Below are 22,038 nucleotides of genomic sequence, written 5' to 3'. Positions count from 1 at the left end.
GAGAAAAGAATAGCTGAAGAAGTCAGCGGCGGAAGGGCGAGGTGCACGAGTCATCGTACAGCGAGCATCGTACAGCGAGCATCGTACATCAGGCATCTGGATGGACGTCCCCTCTGAGTTGTAACGTACAAATCACCTGTTTGTGGTTGGCGGGAAGTTTTGAGTGGTAGAGCCGGCCCTACGATCACTGGTAGCTGGCTATCACAAACCCTGCTCCAGAGGGATTATCATACACACAACACCTAGCAGTAGTAGGAAGACAAATTTTGTAGGAGCAAGAAATAGGCAGGAGGATTAAGTCAGGGCAAATGGGACTACAGCCCTGACAACAGTTTCGAGAGATAATGTTTTAGGACACAAAGACAGTACAATCTGAGAAGCAAGTATTGGGTACACATGTAGTAAAAGGTAGTACATAACTGGGTGAAAGAATGACTTGTTAACACATGCTAGTATTATAATTATTAGAATTACTCTCAGTGTTAATGGTATCGTATTAGTATTACGGATACACAGGGGTGAATTGTATTTCTGGGACATATAAACAACTGACGTGCTCACACACACACGCGCGCACACACATACACTCGGGGCCAGGAGCTGAGTCTCGACCCCTGAAACCACAACTAGGTGAGTACACACAGCTGATCCTTGGAATTTGACCGCGTCCCCTCACCCCCCCACACACCTTTCCCTCCCCCACAGACCTTTCCCCTCCCCGCTCTTGCCTTCACTCCCTCCTCCCTCCTATCTTTCCTTCCCTCGCGTTTCTCTCTCTCATAGCCTTTTTCCCTCCCCTTCCCCCTACTCTTTCTTTCTCTCTCTCCCTCTCTCTCTCTCTCTCTCTCTCTCTCTCTCTCTCTCTCTCTCTCTCTCTCTCTCTCTCTCTCTCTCTCTCTCTCTATCTATCTCTCTCTCCCTCTCTCTCTCTCCATCTCTCTCTCCCTCTCTCTCTCCCTCACTCCCATAACCCTATCTCTCACCCTCCTCTCTCTCTATAGGCTTCTCTCTCCATCTCTCCATTTCTCTCTCTCATAGCCTTTTCCCTCACCCTCCTTTCTCCCTCTCTCTCTCTCTCCCCCTCTCTCTCCCTCTCTTTCTCCCTCTCTCTACTCTTTCTCTCCCCCCTCACATTTCTCTGTCTCTCCCCCTTGGTCTTATCCCTCACCCCCATACTCTCTCCTTTCTCTCCCTCTTTCTACCCTTTCTCTCTCCTCTCTCTCCCTCTTTCTACCCCTCCTCTCTCCCCCTCGCACCCTCTCCCTCCTCTAGCCTTCTGTCTGTGGTAAAAAAAAAAAAAAAAAAAACAAAAAAAAAATGGGTGGCCCTAGAGGACAGAAAACCAGAGATCTGGTAGATGAACCAGGGAGGAAAGACTGGGAGTTAGAGCTCCAAAAAAGGGAGGAAGAGTGGGGAAGGAAGATAGTAGAGCTTGGTAAGAAAATGGAGGAGCGGATAGCTGAAGAGTGCAGGAAATGGGAAGTACAGGTCTTAGCAGCAGAAGCTAGGATACAGTGCTTAGAAGAGAAACTGCAAAGCCTGAAACAGATTAGAGAGACAAATGACAATTCAGATGTGACATCAAGAAATTCAAAGTCAGGCGCAGACAAGCACACTAAGATCAAATGACAGGTCCGAAGACAATGAAGGTATGCTATATGCAGAGATTCTAACAGCCAACTGCAGTAGCAAGGGACAGCTGGTCAGGAAAGACAGTTCACTGAGAATAGAAGTTTCAGATATGACAGGGACTGAAGGCAAGAACATGTCAATGGAAGGAAATAAAATGCCTCAGAGGAAGCAGATGGAGACTCAGTGGGAGGAGGAAAGGGCGAGGTCAGTTTTTGTGTACGGGCTCCAAGAAGCCAAGGGGGACAACTTTGAAGAAATAAAACAGGAGGAGAAAAAAATGATTGAAGGCATCATGAAAACAATAGGTGAGGGCGATATGACCCAGGTGACAAATTTTCAGAGAATTGGGTGGTTTGCGAGTGGAAGGATACGGCCAGTCAGAGTAACTTTCAAGGAAGAATCAGTTCGAACCAGGATTCTGCAAGAGAACGCAAGACTGAGGGACAAAGAGGGGTACCAGAGAGTATACCTCGACTGCAACAGAACACAAGAAGAAAGGACTACACTGCAAGAGAGGGTACAGAGACGCAAGGAGGAACGAGAGGCAATGACGAAAATAAGCAGGACCCAGACACAGGAGGAAGGGCAAACACACCCCACAGAATCTCCCACCAAAAGACTCCAACTGCGACATTCCCAACGCAACTGAGCAACCTATACTACAACCCACTCACTGTTCCCTCTGCCACCAACCCCCATATCACAAACCTCACCCCAACAGCTGTCCCTTATTGGCATTCTGACCCCACCCCCATCAACACAAACCCCACCTACACCACAGCCCCATATAGGCCCCCACCAAGGCTCTCGCTCCCCCAACCCCAATATTCCTGCATGACCACAATGATAGAAAAGAAACTGAAGGTTTGGTACACAAACGCGGATGGAATAACGAATAAACATGAGGAGTGGAACGAAAGAATCAGTGAAAAATCCCCAGACATCATAGCAGTCACAGAAACAAAAATCGCTGAGACAATAACAGACACAATCTTCCCAACAGGATATCAGATCCTGAGGAAAGATAGAAGGAGTAGAGGGGGAGGAGGGGTTGCACTGCTCATAAAACACCGATGGGGATTTGAGGAAATGGAAGGCATGGACATGATTGGAGAAAGAGACTACATTGTAGGTACAATTCAGTCCGGAGAACATAAAGTAGTCATTGGAGTGATGTATAACCCACCACAGAACTGCAGGAGGCCAAGAGAGGAGTACGAAGAAAACAACAGGGTGATGGTGGACACACTGGCTGAGGTGGCAAGAAGAGCTCACTCGAGCAGAGCAAAGTTACTGGTAATGGGCGATTTCAACCACAGGGAGATCGACTGGGAAAACCTGGAGCCACATGGGGGTCCCGAAACATGGAGAGCCAAGATGATGGATGTCGTACTTGAAAACCTCATGCATCAACATGTCAGGGACACAACCAGAGAGAGAGGGGAGGATGAGCCAGCAAGACTGGATCTTGTGTTCACCCTGAGCAGTTCAGACATTGAGGACATCACTTACGAGAGGCCCCTTGGAGCTAGCGATCACGTGGTTCTGAGTTTTGACTATATAGTAGAGTTACAAGTGGAGAAGGTAACAGGAACTGAAGGGGACAGGCCAAACTATAAAAGGGGGGCTACACAGGTATGAGAAACTTCCTGCAGGAGGTTCAGCGGGACAGAGAAATGGTAGGAAAATCAGTAAACGAGATGATGGAATATGTGGCAACAAAGTGCAAGGAGGCAGAGGAAAGTTTTGTTCCCAAGGGAAACAGAAATAATAGGAAGACCAAAACGAGTCCTTCGTTTACCCGAAGGTGTAGGGGGGCAAAAACTAAGTGCAACAGAGAATGGAAAAGGTACAGGAGGCATAGGACCCAGGAAAACAAGGAGATTAATAGAAGAGCCAGAAACGAGAATGCACAGATAAGGAGGGAGGCCCGGCGACAGTATGAAAACGACATAGCATCGAAAGTCAAATCTGACCCGAAACTGCTGTATAGCCACATTAGGAGGAAGACAACAGTCAAGGACCAGGTGATAAGGCTGAGGAAAGAAGGTGGAGAACTCACAAGAAACGATCAAGAGGTATGTGAGGAGCTCAACACGAGATTTAAGGAAGTATTTACAGTAGAGACAGGAAGGACTCTGGGGGGACAGACCAGATGGGGACACCAGCAAGGAATACACCAACAAGTGTTGGACGACATACATACAGATGAGGAGGAGGTGAAGAAACTGCTAAGGGACATCGATACCTCAAAGGCAATGGGACCAGACAACATCTCCCCGTGGGTCCTTAGAGAGGGAGCAGATATGTTGTGCGTGCCACTTACCACAATCTTCAACACGTCCCTGGAAACTGGGCAACTACCTGAGGTATGGAAGACGGCAAATGTAGTTCCCATTTTTAAAAAAGGAGACAGAAAAGAGGCACTAAACTATAGACCTGTGTCACTGACGTGTATAGTATACAAAATTATGGAGAAGATTATCAGGAGGAGAGTGGTGGAGCACCTGGAACAGAACAAGAGTATAAATGCCAACCAGCACGGATTCACGGAAGGCAAATCCTGTGTCACAAACCTTCTGGAGTTTTATGATAAAATAACAGAAGTAAGACACGAGAGAGAGGGGTGGGTTGATTGCATCTTCTTGGACTGCAAGAAGGCCTTTGACACAGTTCCTCACAAGAGATTAGTGCAGAAGCTAGAGCATCAGGCGCATATAACAGGAAGGGCACTGCAATGGATCAGAGAATACCTGACAGGGAGGCAACAACGAGTCATGGTACGTAATGATGTATCACAGTGAGCACCTGTGACGAGCGGGGTCCCACAGGGGTCGGTCCTAGGACCAGTGCTATTTTTGGTATATGTGAACGGCATGATGGAAGGATTAGACTCAGAAGTGTCCCTGTTTGCAGATGATGTGAAGTTAATGAGGAGAATTAAATCTGACTGGACACCTGGTCCAGCAAATGGCTTCTCGAATTTAATCCTGCCAAATGCAAAGTCATGAAGATAGGGGAAGGGCACAGAAGACCACAGACAGAGTGTAGGCTAGGTGGCCAAAGACTGCAAACCTCACTCAAGGAGAAAGATCTTGGGGTGAGTATAACACCGAGCATGTCTCCGGAAGCACACATCAATCAGATAACTGCTGCAGCATATGGGCGCCTGGCAAACCTGAGAACAGCATTCCGATACCTTAGTAAGGAATCATTCAAGACACTGTACACCGTGTATGTCAGGCCCATACTGGAGTATGCAGCACCTGTTTGGAACCCGCACTTGATAAAGCACGTCAAGAAACTAGAGAAAGTACAAAGGTTTGCGACAAGGTTAGTTCCAGAGCTAAGGGGAATGTCCTATGAAGAAAGATTAAGGGAAATCGGCCTGACGACACTGGAGGACAGGAGGGTCAGGGGAGACATGATAACGACATATAAAATACTGTGTGGAATAGACAAGGTGGACAAAGACAGGATGTTCCAGGGAGGGGACACAGAAACAAGAGGCCACAATTGGAAGTTGAAGACACAAATGAGTCAGAGAGATATTAGGAAGTATTTCTTCAGTCATAGAGTTGTAAGGCAGTGGAATAGCCTAGAAAATGACGTAGTGGAGGCAGGAACCATACACAGTTTTAAGACGAGGTTTGATAAAGCTCATGGAGCGGGGAGAGAGAGGGCCCAGTAGCAACCGGTGAAGAGGCGGGGCAGGAGCTAAGACTTGACCCCTGCAACCACAAATAGGTGAGTACAAATAGGTGAGTACACACACACACACACACACACACACACACACACACATATCCAGACTCACACATGCACTCCCCCCCCCTCACCACCGACATCTCACTTCTTCCCCTGATCCCTCCCCTCCCTCGTTCACCCTCCCCTCCCCCGTTCACTCTCCCCCTCCCCACCCCTCTCCCACATAGCCACAGTTCCTCCACTACCTCCCCCCACACTGACATACACACTACTAACCTAACATACAGAACTAATAGGTTTCCCACTCAGAGGCAATCAGGATAAAACAAAAATGGGTTGTCAGAGAGCAACAAGAAAAACTAAGGGACAGGAGGAGGAAGCTGCAAAGGAAGATTGGGCAGCAGAGCTCATAAAAAGAGATCATGAATGGGAAAAGAAACTAGAAGAACTTAGCATGAGAATGGAAGAGAGGATAGATATGGAAAGCAGAAAGTGGGAGGTGCATGTCAAAGCAGCAGAGGCTAGGATACAGATTTTAGAAGAGGAACTGAAAAATCTGAAACAGCCTAAAGAACTAAAGAACATTTTGGGATTGACAACAGAGACTGCTACCTCAGCCACAAATAAGGGGACTGTAGGAAAAGAAGGGGCACAACTGCATGGGGAAGCTCTATCAGAGGAGACTGTAGTAAATGAAAGAGCTAAGCTTTATGTGGAGGCCCTAGCAGACAACAACAGAGCCCAAGGAAAGCCGAGAAGGGAAAATGACAGGCCACTGAGCCCAAGTACATTAGCCAGTGAAACTGAAGAAAGGAAAGCTGCAGAGCAGGAAACCAAATTAAATGAGGGGGATACACAGGGATACGCAGTGGGAGAATGAAAGGGTGAGGTCAGTCTTTGTGTATGGGCTCCAGGAAGTTGAAGGGGAAACATATGAAGCAAGAAAACAAGGGAAAAAAAAGCAATTGAAAGCATCATGAAAGCAATAGGAGAAGATGACATGACCCAGCTGGAAAATTTTCGGAGAATAGGGGGGTTTGTAAAAAAAAGAACCCGGCCAGTGAAAGTGACCTTCAAGGCAGAAGCGACTCGGACCAGGATCCTGCAGGAGAGAGCACGATTAAGGGACATGCCAGAATACAGGAAGGTGTATCTCGACTGCGACAGAACACAAGAAAAAAGGCAGAAAATGAGAGAGATGGTACAAAGGCGAAAGGAGGAAAGAGAGGGGATGGAGAAGACAGACAGGAGATCCCAGACCCAGGAAGAAGATCAAATACAGCCTCCCTCACAACTTCCTATAGAAGCCTCCCAACCAGGTCAACCCCAGTGCAACCAAACACTCTAAATCAAAACACCCATGCCACATCCAATGCCCCCACCCACTACATTACAAACTACACGCCCACAGCAACAACCCATAGTTCCTTACCAGGTCTCCCACTTCCCCAACCCCAATATACCTCCCAGACCACAGTCTTAGAAAAGAAGTTGAAGGTGTGGTATACAAATGCAGATGGAATAACAAACAAGTATGAGGAGTGGCACGAAAGAATCAGAGACATCCCCAGACATAATAGCACTCACAGAAACAAAACTCACCAGAATAATAACAGATTCAATCTTTCCATCCGGATACCAAATCCTCAGGAAAGACAGAGGGAGGAGAGGGGGAGGAGGAGTTGCACTGCTCATTAAAAACCAGTGGGATTTTGAGAAAATGGATGGAATGGTTGGCATGGGCGAAAGGGACTACTTAGTAGGAACAATCCAGTCTGAGGGACATAAGGTGATAATTGCAGTAATGTACAACCCACCACAGAACTGCAGGAGGCCAAGAGAAGAATACGATGAGAGCAACAGAGCAATGATCGACACACTAGCCGAGGTGGCCAGGAGAGCACACATGGGGGGAGCAAAGTTACTAATTATGGGTGATTTCAATCACAAGGAGATTGACTGGGAAAACCTGGAGCCCCATGGGGGTCCCAAAACATGGGGAGCCAAGATGATGGATGTGGTACTGGAAAACCTCATGCATCAACATGTTAGAGACACTACCAGAGAGAGAGGAGAGGATGAACCAGCAAGGCTGGACCTTGTATTCACCATGAGTAGTTCAGACATCGAGGGTATCATGTATGAAAGGCCCCTGGGAGCTAGTGATCATGTGGTTCTGTGCTTCGACTACATAGTTGAGCTCCAAGTGGAGAGAGTAGCAGGAATAGGCTGGGAAAAACCAAACTACAAAAGGGGGAACTACTCAGGCATGAGGAACTTCCTTCAAGACATTCAGTGGGAGTGGGAACTGACAGGAAAACCAGTACAAGAAATGATGGACTATGTAGCAACAAAATGCAAGGAGGCAGAGGAGAGGTTTGTTCCCAAGGGAAACAGAAATAATGGGAAGAACAGAACGAGTCCTTGGTTCACCCAAAGGTGTAGGGAGGCAAAAACTAGGTGTACTAGAGAATGGAAAAGGTACAGAAGACAGAGAACTCAGGAAAATAAAGAAATCAGCTGAAGAGCCAGAAACGAATATACACAGATAAGAAGGGAGGCTCAGAGACAATATGAAAATGACATAGCATCAAAAGTAAAGACTGACCCGAAGCTGTTGTACAGCCACATCAGGAGGAAAACAACAGTCAAGGACCAGGTAATCAGACTGAGGAAGGGTGATGGGGAATTCACAAGAAACGACCAAGAGGTATGTCAGGAGCTCAACACAAGATTTAAAGAGGTATTTACAGTGGAAAGCAGTAGGACTCCAGGAAATCAGAACAGGGGGGCACACCAGCAAGTGCTGGATGAGGTACATATAACCAAGGAGGAGGTGAAGAAGCTGCTATGTGAACTTGACACCTCAAAGGCGGTGGGACCAGACAACATCTCTCCATGGGTCCTTAAAGAGAGAGCAGAGATATTGTGTGAGCCATTAACAAAGATCTTCAACACATCATTTGAAACTGGGCAACTCCCTGAGGTATGGAAAATGGCAAATGTAGTCCCAATTTTTAAAAAGGGAGACAGACATGAGGCACTAAACTACAGACCTGTATCACTAACGTGTATAGTATGCAAGGTCATGGAGAAGATCATCAGGAGGAGAGTGGTGGGGCACCTGGAAAGAAACAAGTGTATAATTGACAACCAGCACGGTTTCAGGGAAGGAAAATCCTGTGTCACAAACCTACTAGAGTTTTATGACAAGGTGACAGAAGTAAGACAAGAGAGAGAGGGGTGGATCGACTGCATATTTTTGGACTGCAAGAAGGCCTTCGACACAGTTCCTCACAAGAGGTTACTGCAAAAGCTAGAGGATCAGCCACACATAACAGGAAAGGCACTGCAATGGATCAGAGAATACCTGACAGGGAGGCAACAATGAGTCATGGTACGCGACAAGGTGTCAGAGTGGGCGCCTGTGACAAGCGGGGTTCCACAGGGGTCAGTCCTAGGACCTGTGCTGTTCTTGGTATATGTGAACGACATAACGGAAGGGATAGACTCAGAATGAAAAGCAGGGGTGTCACTAGCACGTTAAGAGACCATACAATAAGTGTCAGGGGCCCTAGACTGTTCAACTGCCTCCCAGCACACGTAAGGGGGATTACCAACAGACCCCTGGCAGTCTTCAAGCTGGCACTGGACAAGCACCTAAAGTCAGTTCCTGATCAGCCGGGCTGTGGCTCGTACGTTGGTTTGTGTGCAGCCAGCAGCAACAGCCTGGTTGATCAGGCTCTGATCCACCAGGAGGCCTGGTCACAGACCGGGCCGCGGGGGCGTTGACCCCCGGAACTCTCTCCAGGTAAACTCCAGGTAAAGAAGTGTCCTTGTTTGCAGATGATGCGAAGTTAATGAGAAGAATCAAATCGGATGAGGATCAGGCAGGACTACAAAGAGACCTGGACAGGCTACAAGCCTGGTCCAGCAACTGGCTCCTTGAATTTAACCCTGCCAAATGCAAAGTCATGAAGATTGGGGAAAGGCAAAGAAGACCGCTGTTATGCAGGGTTCTGCATGACATCGTAATGTACGTATAGTGGAGAAGTGTGCCATACTAATATGAATATTATAGTTGTAAAGAATAATTTTATAATTTATAATGTGCATTTGGGGGTATTGTAAAGTACTCTAACTGTAATTATAAAGAAATTCTGTTAATGATTTATTTTCCAAGGATGTTTGGGTACGCGGAGTAAGGTGGTTTGAGGGAGTCACGTGACGTGAGCATGGTGTGTAGAGGCTGGCGTCGGAGATGCTGTGTATTTATGATAAGTTTGTAGTTGTACACTCATTTTGTTTATCCAACTCAAGCCATAGGCTCGCATATGGCTTACCTGTATGTTCACCCAGGCTCTGACATGGTCAGGGTGCTGTGGGATGAGTGAAGAAATAAGAAATGAGGTTTATAGTGTAATGACGGCCTGACGCTGACGAAGCCTAGTGGTTATGGTGGCTGAACCTCCAACCAGCTGTGTGTACCCTCATTTGGGCGTTTAGAATTAAGGTTTTTCATGGGGAACCAGTTTTGTTTACTAAAGATTGCTGTGAGATGGGAGTGATAATGTGATGTTGTTTTCTCCGTAGAATTTAACATGTAACATATGTTTTTCTTTTCTTTGAACTCCTGGAAAATGTACTTACTGTTTAAAAGTTTTTTTTTGGTGGCACCTACAGTTTGGTCTGCCTTGCAACATACTGAACTTTGGTGTTACTTCATAAAACGGCATTCCTCAGGGGCACTTTTGTACAAAGTTTACTTGCTTGTTTATAAGTTTGCTTGATGTAATTTAGGTAAAATGCATCAACGCCAGCACCTGGCCAATGCTGTGTTGTAATGGTGCCTTTTCCTAAAACAGCTGTCTAAGAGTGTGACTGTGAGCTCGTTGGGCATAGAACTTGATCACTTTTATGTTCGACGAGTTTCATATGTCTGCAATCTAGTACCTCAGTTTGTAAATATGGCATATTTGTAGTACAAAAAGACCGTGATTGTATGGTGGTCATTCCCCAGTTATCATTTTCCCAGTTGCCTCAGACCTTAATGTGGGGCTTCTTTTCTTTTTTTTTTCTTTTTGCCTAGCGGTGTCCGTAGGGACCCCGCTAGCAGAGTGAGACCTATGGTCTGGGGGTGGGGGTGTTATGCAGGGTTCTGCATGACATTGTAATGTACATATAGTGGAGAAGTGTGCCATAATAATATGAATATTATAGTTGTAAAGAATAATTTTATAATTTATAATGTGCATTTGGGGGTACTGTAAAGTACTCTAACTGTAATTATAAAGAAATTCTGTTGATGATTTATTTTCCAAGGATGTTTGGGTACACGGAGTAAGGTAGTTTGAGGGAGTCACGTGACGTGAGCATGGTGTGTAGAGGCTGGCGTCAGAGATGCTGTGTATTTAAGATAAGTTTGTAGTTGTACACTCATTTTGTTTATCCAACTCAAGCCATAGGCTCGCATATGGCTTACCTGTATGTTCACCCAGGCTCTGACATGGTCAGGGTGCTGTGGGATGAGTGAAGAAATAAGAAATGAGGTTTATAGTGCAATGACGGCCTGACGCTGACGAAGCCTAGTGGTTATGGTGACTGAACCTCCAGCCAGCTTGTGTACCCTCATTTGGGCGTTTAGAATTAAGGTTTTTCTGTTATGTTATGTTATGGTGATTAAATAGATATATTTTCCTAATTGGGATTTTTGCCTAGCCCTCTGTTAACCAACCCATTGAAGTAACACATACTGGTTTAGCACTTTCTGTTTTGACTGGGATAGCCCTGGGTGGACGGTTTGGGCTTGAGATGTGTGTAACTTTTACCTTTGCCCTTAGACCAGGCTCAAGCCCCTAGCTATCCTACATTTTTGCATAACAACCGCAGACACAATATAGTTTAGATGGCCAAAGACTGCAAACCTCACTCAAGGAAAAAGATCTGGGGGTTAGCATAACACCGAGCATATCTCCTGAGGCGCACATCAATCAGATAACTGCTGCAGCATACAGGCGCCTGGCAAACCTACGGATAGTGTTCCGATACCTAAGTAAGGATTCGTTTAAGACTCTGTATACCATTTACGTCAGGCCCATACTGGAGTATGCAGCACCAGTTTGGAATCCACACCTAGTCAAGCACGTCAAGAAATTAGAGAAAGTGCAAAGGTTTGCAACAAGACTAGTCCCAGAGCTACGGGGATTGTCCTACGAAGAAAGGTTGAGGGAAATCGGCCTGACGACACTGGAGGACAGGAGGGTCAGAGGAGACATGATAACGACATATAAAATACTGCGCAGAATAGACAAGGTGGACAAAGACGGGATGTTCCAGAGAAGGGACACAGACACAAGAGGTCACAATTGGAAGTTGAAGACTCAGATGAATCAAAGGGATGTTAGGAAGTATTTCTTCAGTCATAGAGTAGTCAGGCCGTGGAATAGCCTAGAAAGTGACGTAGTGGAGACGGGAACCATACATAGTTTTAAGGCGAGGTATGATAGAGCTCATGGGGCAGGGAGAGAGAGGACCTAGTAGCAATCAGCGAAGAGGCGGGGCCAGGAGCTGTGACTCGACCCCTGCAACCACAAATAGGTGAGTACAAATAGGTGACTATACACACACACACACACACACACACACAACTGAGGAGGAGGTGAAGAAGCTCTTAAGTGACCTTGACACCTCAAAGGCGATGGGACCGGACATCTCCCCATGGGTCCTTAGAGAAGGAGCAGAGATGCTGTGTGTGCCTCTAACCACAATCTTCAACACATCCCTTGAAACTGGGCAACTACCTGAGAAATGGAAGACAGCTAATGTAGTCCCCATATTTAAGAAAGGAAACAGAAACGAGGCACTAAACTACAGACCTGTGTCTCTGACATGTATCGTGTGCAAAGTCATGGAGAAGATTATCAGGAGGAGAGTGGTCGAACACCTGGAAAGGAACAAGATTATAAATGAAAACCAGCATGGGTTCATGGAAGGCAAATCTTGTATCACAAACCTCCTGGAGTTTTATGACAAGGTAACAGAAGTAAGACACGAGAGAGAGGGTTGGGTAGATTGCGTTTTCCTAGACTGCAGGAAGGCCTTTGACACAGTTCCCCACAAGAGATTAGTGCAGAAGCTGGAGGATCAGGCACACGTAAAAGGAAGGGCACTGCAATGGATAAGGGAATACCTGACAGGGAGGCAGCAACGAGTCATGGTACGTGAAGAGGTATCACAGTGGGCGCCTGTTACGAGCGGGGTCCCACAGGGGTCAGTTCTAGGACCAGTGCTATTTTTGATATATGTGAACGACATGATGGAAGGAATAGACTCTGAAGTGTCCCTGTTCGCAGATGACGTGAAGTTGATGAGAAGAATTAAATCGGACGAGGATGAGGCAGGACTGCAAAGAGACCTGGAGAGGCTGGACATGTGGTCCAGTAACTGGCTTCTCGAATTCAATCCAGCCAAATGCAAAGTCATGAAGATTGGGGAGGGGCAAAGAAGACCGCAGACAGAGTATAGGCTAGGTGGACAAAGACTACAGACCTCACTCAGGGAGAAAGACCTTGGGGTGACCATAACACCGAGCACATCACCGGAGGCACACATCAACCAAATAACTGCTGCAGCATACGGGCGCCTGGCAAACCTGAGAATAGCGTTCCGATACCTTAATAAGGAATCGTTCAAGACACTGTACACTGTGTATGTTAGGCCCATACTGGAGTATGCAGCACCAGTCTGGAACCCACACCTGGTCAAGCACGTCAAGAAGTTAGAGAAAGTTCAAAGGTTTGCAACAAGGCTAGTCCCAGAGCTCAAGGGAATGTCGTACGAGGAAAGGTTAAGGGAAATCGGACTGACGACACTGGAGGACAGAAGGGTCAGGGGAGACATGATAACGACATACAAGATACTGCGGGGAATAGACAAGGTGGACAGAGATAGGATGATCCAGAGAGGGGACACAGGGACAAGGGGTCACAACTGGAAGCTGAAGACTCAGACGAGTCACAGGGACGTTAGGAAGTATTTCTTCAGTCATAGAGTTGTCAGCAAGTGGAATAGCCTAGCAAGTGAAGTAGTGGAGGCAGGAACCATACATAGTTTTAAGAAGAGGTATGACAAAGCTCAGGAAGCAGAGAGAGAGAGGATCCAGTAGCGATCAGTGAAGAGGCGGGGCCAGGAGCTGAGTCTCGACCCCTGCAACCACAATTAGGTGAGTACAATTAGGTGAGTACACGTACTCATATACAACAGGCCTAGTGTCTAATCGACAAGTGCGCTTCCTCTCGACTATTTTTAACTAATAACTTTAGTTATCACTCGTATTATTGTTCACTGACGATGTCACTACCACTGATTACTGCTAGCATTTACTGCACGCCTTAAAAAAACACTAGGGTTCTCGGAGCCTTGTGCACCCACGTCGGCAGCCCACGGACCCACGCGCGTATGTATGTGTGTGTGTGTACTCACTCACCTAGTTCACCTAGTTGAGGTTGCGGGGGTCGAGTCCGAGCTCCTGGCCCCGCCTCTTCACTGATCGCTACTAGGTCACTCTCCCTGAGCCGTGAGCTTTATCATACCTCTGCTTAAAACTATGTATGGATCCTGCCTCCACTACATCGCTTCCCAAACTATTCCAATTACTGACTACTCTGTGGCTGAAGAAATACTTCCTAACATCCCTGTGATTCATCTGTGTCTTCAGCTTCCAACTGTGTCCCCTTGTTACTGTGTCCAATCTCTGGAACATCCTGTCTTTGTCCACCTTGTCAATTCCTCTCAGTATTTTGTATGTCGTTATCATGTCCCCCCTATCTCTCCTGTCCTCCAGTGTCGTCAGGTTGATTTCCCTTAACCTCTCCTTGTAGGACATACCTCTTAGCTCTGGGACTAGTCTTGTTGCAAACCTTTGCACTTTCTCTAGTTTCTTCACGTGCTTGGCTAGGTGTGGGTTCCAAACTGGTGCCGCATACTCCAATATGGGCCTAACATACACGGTGTACAGGGTCCTGAATGATTCCTTATTAAGATGTCGGAATGCTGTTCTGAGGTTTGCTAGGCGCCCATATGCTGCAGCAGTTATTTGGTTGATGTGCGCTTCAGGAGATGTGCCTGGTGTTATACTCACCCCAAGATCTTTTTCCTTGAGTGAGGTTTGTAGTCTCTGACCCCCTAGACTGTACTCCGTCTGCGGCCTTCTTTGCCCTTCCCCAATCTTCATGACTTTGCACTTGGTGGGATTGAACTCCAGGAGCCAATTGCTGGACCAGGTCTGCAGCCTGTCCAGACCCCTTTGTAGTTCTGCCTGGTCTTCGATCGAGTGAATTCTTCTCATCAACTTCACGTCATCTGCAAACAGTGACACCTCAGAGTCTATTCCTTCCGTCATGTCGTTCACAAATACCAGAAACAGCACTGGTCCTAGGACTGACCCCTGCCGGACCCCGCTGGTCACAGGTGCCCACTCTGACACCTCGCCACGTACCATGACTCGCTGCTGTCTTCCTGACAAGTATTCCCTGATCCATTGAAGTGCCTTCCCTGTTATCCCTGCTTGGTCCTCCAGTTTTTGCACCAATCTCTTGTGTGGAACTGTATCAAACGCCTTCTTGCAGTCCAAGAAAATGCAATCCACCCACCCCTCTCTCTCTTGTCTTACTGCTGTCACCATGTCATAGAACTCCAGTAGGTTTGTGACACAGGATTTCCCGTCCCTGAAACCATGTTGGCTGCTGTTGATGAGATCATTCCTTTCTAGGTGTTCCACCACTCTTCTCCTGATAATCTTCTCCATGATTTTGCATACTATACATGTCAGTGACACTGGTCTGTAGTTTGGTGCTTCATGTCTGTCTCCTTTTTTAAAGATTGGGACTACATTTGCTGTCTTCCATGCCTCAGGCAATCTCCCTGTTTCGATAGATGTATTGAATATTGTTGTTAGGGGTACACATAGCGCCTCTGCTCCCTCTCTCAATACCCATGGGGAGATGTTATCTGGCCCCATTGCCTTTGAGGTATCTAGCTCACTCAGAAGCCTCTTCACTTCTTCCTCGGTTGTGTGCACTGTGTCCAGCACTTGGTGGTGTGCCCCACCTCTCCGTCTTTCTGGAGTCCCTTCTGTCTCCTCTGTGAACACTTCTTTGAATCTCTTGTTGAGTTCTTCACATACTTCACGGTCATTTCTTGTTGTCTCTTCTCCTTCCTTCCTTAGCCTGATTACCTGGTCCTTGACTGTTGTTTTCCTCCTGATGTGGCTGTACAACAGTTTCGGGTCAGATTTGGCTTTCGCTGCTATGTCATTTTCATATTGTCTTTGGGCCTCCCTTCTTATCTGTGCATATTCGTTTCTGGCTCTACGACTGTTCTCCTTATTCTCCTGGGTCCTTTGCCTTCTATATTTCTTCCATTCCCTAGCACACTTGGTTTTTGCCTCCCTGCACCTTTGGGTAAACCATGGGCTCATCCTGGCTTTTTTATTAATCCTGTTACCCTTGGGTACAAACCTCTCCTCAGCCTCCTTGCATTTTGTTGCTACATATTCCATCATCTCATTAACTGGCTTCCCTGCCAGTTCTCTGTCCCACTGAACCCCGTTCAGGTAGTTCCTCATTCCTGTGTAGTCCCCTTTCTTGTAGTTTGGCTTCATTCGTCCTGGCCTTCCTGCTTCTCCCTCCACTTGTAGCTCTACTGTGTATTCGAAGCTTAAAACCACATGGTCACTGGCCACAAGGGGTCTTTCATATGTGATGTCCTCGATATCTGCACTACCCAAGGTGAATACTAAGTCCAGCCTTGCTGGTTCATCCTCTCCTCTCTCTCTTGTAGTGTCCCTTACGTGTTGGCACATGAAGTTTTCCAGTACCACCTCCATCATCTTAGCCCTCCATGTATCTTGGCCCCCATGTGGGTCCAAGTTCTCCCAATCGATCTCCTTGTGGTTAAAGTCACCCATGATCAGGAGCTTTGCCCTGCATGCATGAGCTCTTCTGGCCACTCTAGCCAGTGTGTCAACCATCGCTCTATTGCTCTCGTCGTACTCTTGCCTTGGCCTCCTGCTGTTCTGTGGTGGGTTATACATCACTGCTATTACCACCTTGGGACCTCCAGAGTGAAGTGTTCCCACTATGTAATCACTTTCTTCTCCGCTGTCTCCTCTCTCCAGCTCATCAAAATTCCAGCGATTTTTGATCAGCAACGCCACTCCTCCACCCCCCCTGTTCCCTCTGTCTTTCCTCAGGATTTGGTATCCCGTTGGAAAGATGGCATCTGTTATCATACCTGTAAGCTTGGTTTCTGTGAGAGCTATGATGTCCGGTGATGCTTCTTTGACTCTTTCATGCCACTCCTCCCACTTATTAGTTATTCCATCAGCGTTTGTGTACCATACCTTCAGTTTCCTTTCCAACACTGTGGTTTGGGGGGCCTGTGAGGGTGGGAGACCTGGTGGCATACTGTGGGATTCTATAGCTCGGTGTTGGGTGGAGGCTGTGGGTATGGATTGTAGTGTGTGTTGGGATGGTGTGATAGGTTGTATGGTTCTGAGAATAGTTGTGTGTGTGCTTGCCTTTGCTGTTCTGTTCTGCTCTGACTGACCTCTGCTGGTTCCCTCCTTGTCTCTTTTCCTAGCTCCTTTCGCTTTTTTGTCCTCTCCCTCAGCTGCTGTCGTTCTGATTTTGTTCTGTCTCTGTCTAGGAACACCCTCTTGTACTCTTCCGAGTATTTCAATCGTGGTTTCTCTTGGAGGATCCTGTTCCGCACTGTTTCCGTCCTGAGAATCAGCTTGATTGGTCGGTTTCTCCCCTTCGAGTACCCCCCTATTCTCTGAAAATTTACAATCTCGTCCATCTCTTCACCTATTTCCGTGATGATTTTCTCAATCTCCTTTCTTTCTTCCTGCTGCCTTTCAGTGTGTGTCCTTTCCTCTCTCTCCTGAAGCCCATGGATAAACACTGATTTTGCCTTTTCTTCCTCCCATTGCCTCACCCTCTGTGACTCTGGATCCTGCCTGTATGTGGTCAGTTTCTCCCTTGATTTTTCCAGTGGCTCTTGATAGCCTTGTTGTGCCTCAGCATTCGACCTATCACCCTCTCCATCTGCAACCAGCTGATCTTCCCTTTCACTCCTTGGTCCTCCTTGGCAGACTGATGTGACCTTAGCATAATTCATAATTCCTTCCTTCCTGTTCGGCCTCGCAGCTTCATATGCTGTGTCTTCTCTGGTCACTGCCCCTGTAACCCGCTTCAGCCTATTTATCTCAACTTCTAGGACCCTTATCTTGGCTACTGCAGTTTCGACTTGTGCCTCCCAATTCTTTGTCTCCTTCTCCAACCTCTTTTCCAATTTCACAGAGAGCTCTTTCTCCATTTTTTCAGTGTGTGTGTGTGTGTGTGTGTGTGTGTGTGTGTGTGTACTCACCTAATTGTACTCACCTAATTGTGGTTGCAGGGGTCGAGACTCAGCTCCTGGCCCCGCCTCTTCACTGATCGCTACTGGATCCTCTCTCTCTCTGCTTCCAGAGCTTTGTCATACCTATTCTTAAAACTATGTATGGTTCCTGCCTCCACTACTTCACTTGCTAGGCTATTCCACTTGCTGACAACTCTATGACTGAAGAAATACTTCCTAACGTCCCTGTGACTCGTCTGAGTCTTCAGCTTCCAGTTGTGACCCCTTGTCCCTGTGTCCCCTCTCTGGAACATCCTATCTCTGTCCACCTTGTCTATTCCCCGCAGTATCTTGTATGTCGTTATCATGTCTCCCCTGACCCTTCTGTCCTCCAGTGTCGTCAGTCCGATTTCCCTTAACCTTTCCTCGTACGACATTCCCTTGAGCTCTGGGACTAGCCTTGTTGCAAACCTTTGTACTTTCTCTAACTTCTTGACGTGCTTGACCAGGTGTGGGTTCCAGACTGGTGCTGCATACTCCAGTATGGGCCTAACATACACAGTGTACAGTGTCTTGAACGATTCCTTATTAAAGTATCGGAACGCTATTCTCAGGTTTGCCAGGCGCCCGTATGCTGCAGCGGTTATTTGGTTGATGTGTGCCTCCGGTGATGTGCTCGGTGTTATGGTCACCCCAAGGTCTTTCTCCCTGAGTGAGGTCTGTAGTCTTTGTCCACCTAGCCTATACTCTGTCTGCGGTCTTCTTTGCCCCTCCCCAATCTTCATGACTTTGCATTTGGCTGGATTGAATTCGAGAAGCCAGTTACTGGACCACATGTCCAGCCTCTCCAGGTCTCTTTGCAGTCCTGCCTCATCCTCGTCCGATTTAATTCTTCTCATCAACTTCACGTCATCTGCGAACAGGGACACTTCAGAGTCTATTCCTTCCATCATGTCGTTCACATATATCAAAAATAGCACAGGTCCTAGAACTGACCCCTGTGGGACCCCGCTCGTAACAGGCGCCCACTGTGATACCTCTTCACGTACCATGACTCGTTGCTGCCTCCCTGTCAGGTATTCCCTTATCCATTGCAGTGCCCTTCCTTTTACGTGTGCCTGATCCTCCAGCTTCTGCACTAATCTCTTGTGGGGAACTGTGTCAAAGGCCTTCCTGCAGTCTAGGAAAACGCAATCTACCCAACCCTCTCTCTCATGTCTTACTTCTGTTACCTTGTCATAAAACTCCAGGAGGTTTGTGATACAAGATTTGCCTTCCATGAACCCATGCTGGTTTTCATTTATAATCTTGTTCCTTTCCAGGTGTTCGACCACTCTCCTCCTGATAATCTTCTCCATGACTTTGCACACAATACATGTCAGAGACACAGGTCTGTGTGTGTGTGTGTGTGTGTGTGTGTGTGTGTGTGTGTGTGTGTGTGTGTGTGTGTGTGTGTGTGTGTGAGTTTCAGCGTCAGTGTGAGTGTGAGTGTGTGTGTGTGTGTGTGTATGTATGTGTGTGTGTGTGTGTGTGTGTGTGTGTGTACTCACCTATTTGTACTCACCTATTTGTGGTTGCAGGGGTCGAGTCCTAGCTCCTGGCCCCGCCTCTTCACCGGTTGCTACTAGGCCCTCTCTCTCCCCGCTCCATGAGCTTTATCAAACCTCGTCTTAAAACTGTGTATGGTTCCTGCCTCCACTACGTCATTTTCTAGGCTATTCCACTGCCTTACAACTCTATGACTGAAGAAATACTTCCTACTATCTCTCTGACTCATTTGTGTCTTCAACTTCCAATTGTGGCCTCTTGTTTCTGTGTCCCCTCCCTGGAACATCCTGTCTTTGTCCACCTTGTCTATTCCACGCAGTGTTTTATATGTCGTTATCATGTCTCCCCTGACCCTCCTGTCCTCCAGTGTCGTCAGGCCGATTTCCCTTAATCTTTCTTCATAGGACATTCCCCTTAGCTCTGGAACTAACCTTGTCGCAAACCTTTGTACTTTCTCTAGTTTCTTGACGTGCTTTATCAAGTGCGGGTTCCAAACAGGTGCTGCATACTCCAGTATGGGCCTGACATACACGGTGTACAGTGTCTTGAATGATTCCTTACTAAGGTATCGGAACGCTGTTCTCAGGTTTGCCAGGCGCCCATATGCTGCAGCAGTTATCTGATTGATGTGTGCTTCCGGAGACATGCTCGGTGTTATACTCACCCCAAGATCTTTCTCCTTGAGTGAGGTTTGCAGTCTTTGGCCACCTAGCCTATACTCTGTCTGTGGTCTTCTGTGCCCTTCCCCTATCTTCATGACTTTGCATTTGGCAGGATTAAATTCGAGAAGCCATTTGCTGGACCAGGTGTCCAGTCTGTCCAGGTCTCTTTGAAGTCCTGCCTGGTCCTCATCAGATTTAATTCTCCTCATTAACTTCACATCATCTGCAAACAGGGACACTTCTGAGTCTAACCCTTCCGTCATGTCGTTCACATATTCCAAAAATAGCACTGGTCCTAGGACCGACCCCTGTGGGACCCCGCTCATCACAGGTGCCCACTGTGATACATCATTACGTACCATGACTCGTTGTTGCCTCCCTGTCAGGTATTCTCTGATCCATTGCAGTGCCCTTCCTGTTATATGCGCCTGATGCTCTAGCTTCTGCACTAATCTCTTGTGAGGAACTGTGTCAAAGGCCTTCTTGCAGTCCAAGAAGATGCAATCAACCCACCCGTCTCTCTCTTGTCTTACTTCTGTTATTTTATCATAAAACTCCAGAAGGTTTGTGACACAGGATTTGCCTTCCGTGAATCCGTGCTGGTTGGCATTTATACTCCTGTTCCGTTCCAGGTGCTCCACCACTCTCCTCCTGATAATCTTCTCCATAATTTTGCATACTATACACGTCAATGACACAGGTCTATAGTTTAGTGCCTCTTTTCTGTCTCCTTTTTTAAAAATGGGAACTACATTTGCCGTCTTCCATACCTCAGGTAGTTGCCCAGTTTCCAGGGATGTGTTGAAGATTGTGGTAAGTGGCACACACAACATATCTGCTCCCTCTCTAAGGACCCACGGGGAGATGTTGTCCGGTCCCATTGCCTTTGAGGTATCGATGTCCCTTAGCAGTTTCTTCACCTCCTCCTCATCTGTATGTATGTCGTCCAACTCTTGTTGGTGTATTCCTTGCTGGTGTCCCCATCTGGTCTGTTCCCCCAGAGTCCTTCCTGTCTCTACTGTAAATACTTCCTTAAATCTCGTGTTGAGCTCCTCGCATACCTCTTGATCGTTTCTTGTGAGTTCTCCACCTTCTTTCCTCAGCCTTATCACCTGGTCCTTGACTGTTGTCTTCCTCCTAATGTGGCTATACAGCAGTTTCGGGTCAGATTTGACTTTCGATGCTATGTCGTTTTCATACTGTCGCTGGGCCTCCCTCCTTATCTGTGCATACTCGTTTCTGGCTCTTCTACTAATCTCCTTGTTTTCCTGGGTCCTATGCCTCCTGTACCTTTTCCATTCTCTGTTGCACTTAGTTTTTGCCTCCCTACACCTTCGGGTAAACCAAGGACTCGTTTTGGTCTTCCTATTATTTCTGTTTCCCTTGGGAACAAAACTTTCCTCTGCCTCCTTGCACTTTGTTGCCACATATTCCATCATCTCGTTTACTGATTTTCCTACCATTTCTCTGTCCCACTAAACCTCCTGCAGGAAGTTTCTCATACCTGTGTAGTCCCCCCTTTTATAGTTTGGCCTGTCCCCTTCAGTTCCTGTTACCTTCTCCACTTGTAACTCTACTATATAGTCAAAACTCAGAACCACATGATCGCTAGCTCCAAGGGGCCTCTCGTAAGTGATGTCCTCAATGTCTGAACTGCTCAGGGTGAACACAAGATCCAGTCTTGCTGGCTCATCCTCCCCTCTCTCCCTGGTTGTGTCCCTGACATGTTGATGCATGAGGTTTTCAAGTACCACATCCATCATCTTGGCTCTCCATGTTTCGGGACCCCCATGTGGCTCCATGTTTTCCCAGTTGATCTCCCTGTGGTTGAAATCGCCCATTACCAGTAACTTTGCTCTGCTCGAGTGAGCTCTCCTTGCCACCTCAGCCAGTGTGTCCACCATCACCCTGTTGTTTTCTTCGTACTCCTCTCTTGGCCTCCTGCAGTTCTGTGGTGGGTTATACATCACTCCAATGACTACTTTATGTTCTCCAGACTGAATTGTACCTACAATGTAGTCTCTTTCTCCAATCATGTCCATGCCTTCCATTTCCTCAAATCCCCATCGGTGTTTTATGAGCAGTGCAA

Source organism: Cherax quadricarinatus, chromosome 5 (genome assembly GCF_038502225.1).
Source record: "Cherax quadricarinatus isolate ZL_2023a chromosome 5, ASM3850222v1, whole genome shotgun sequence".
Classification (NCBI taxonomy): domain Eukaryota; kingdom Metazoa; phylum Arthropoda; class Malacostraca; order Decapoda; family Parastacidae; genus Cherax; species Cherax quadricarinatus.
This window is presented reverse-complemented; position numbering follows the sequence as displayed.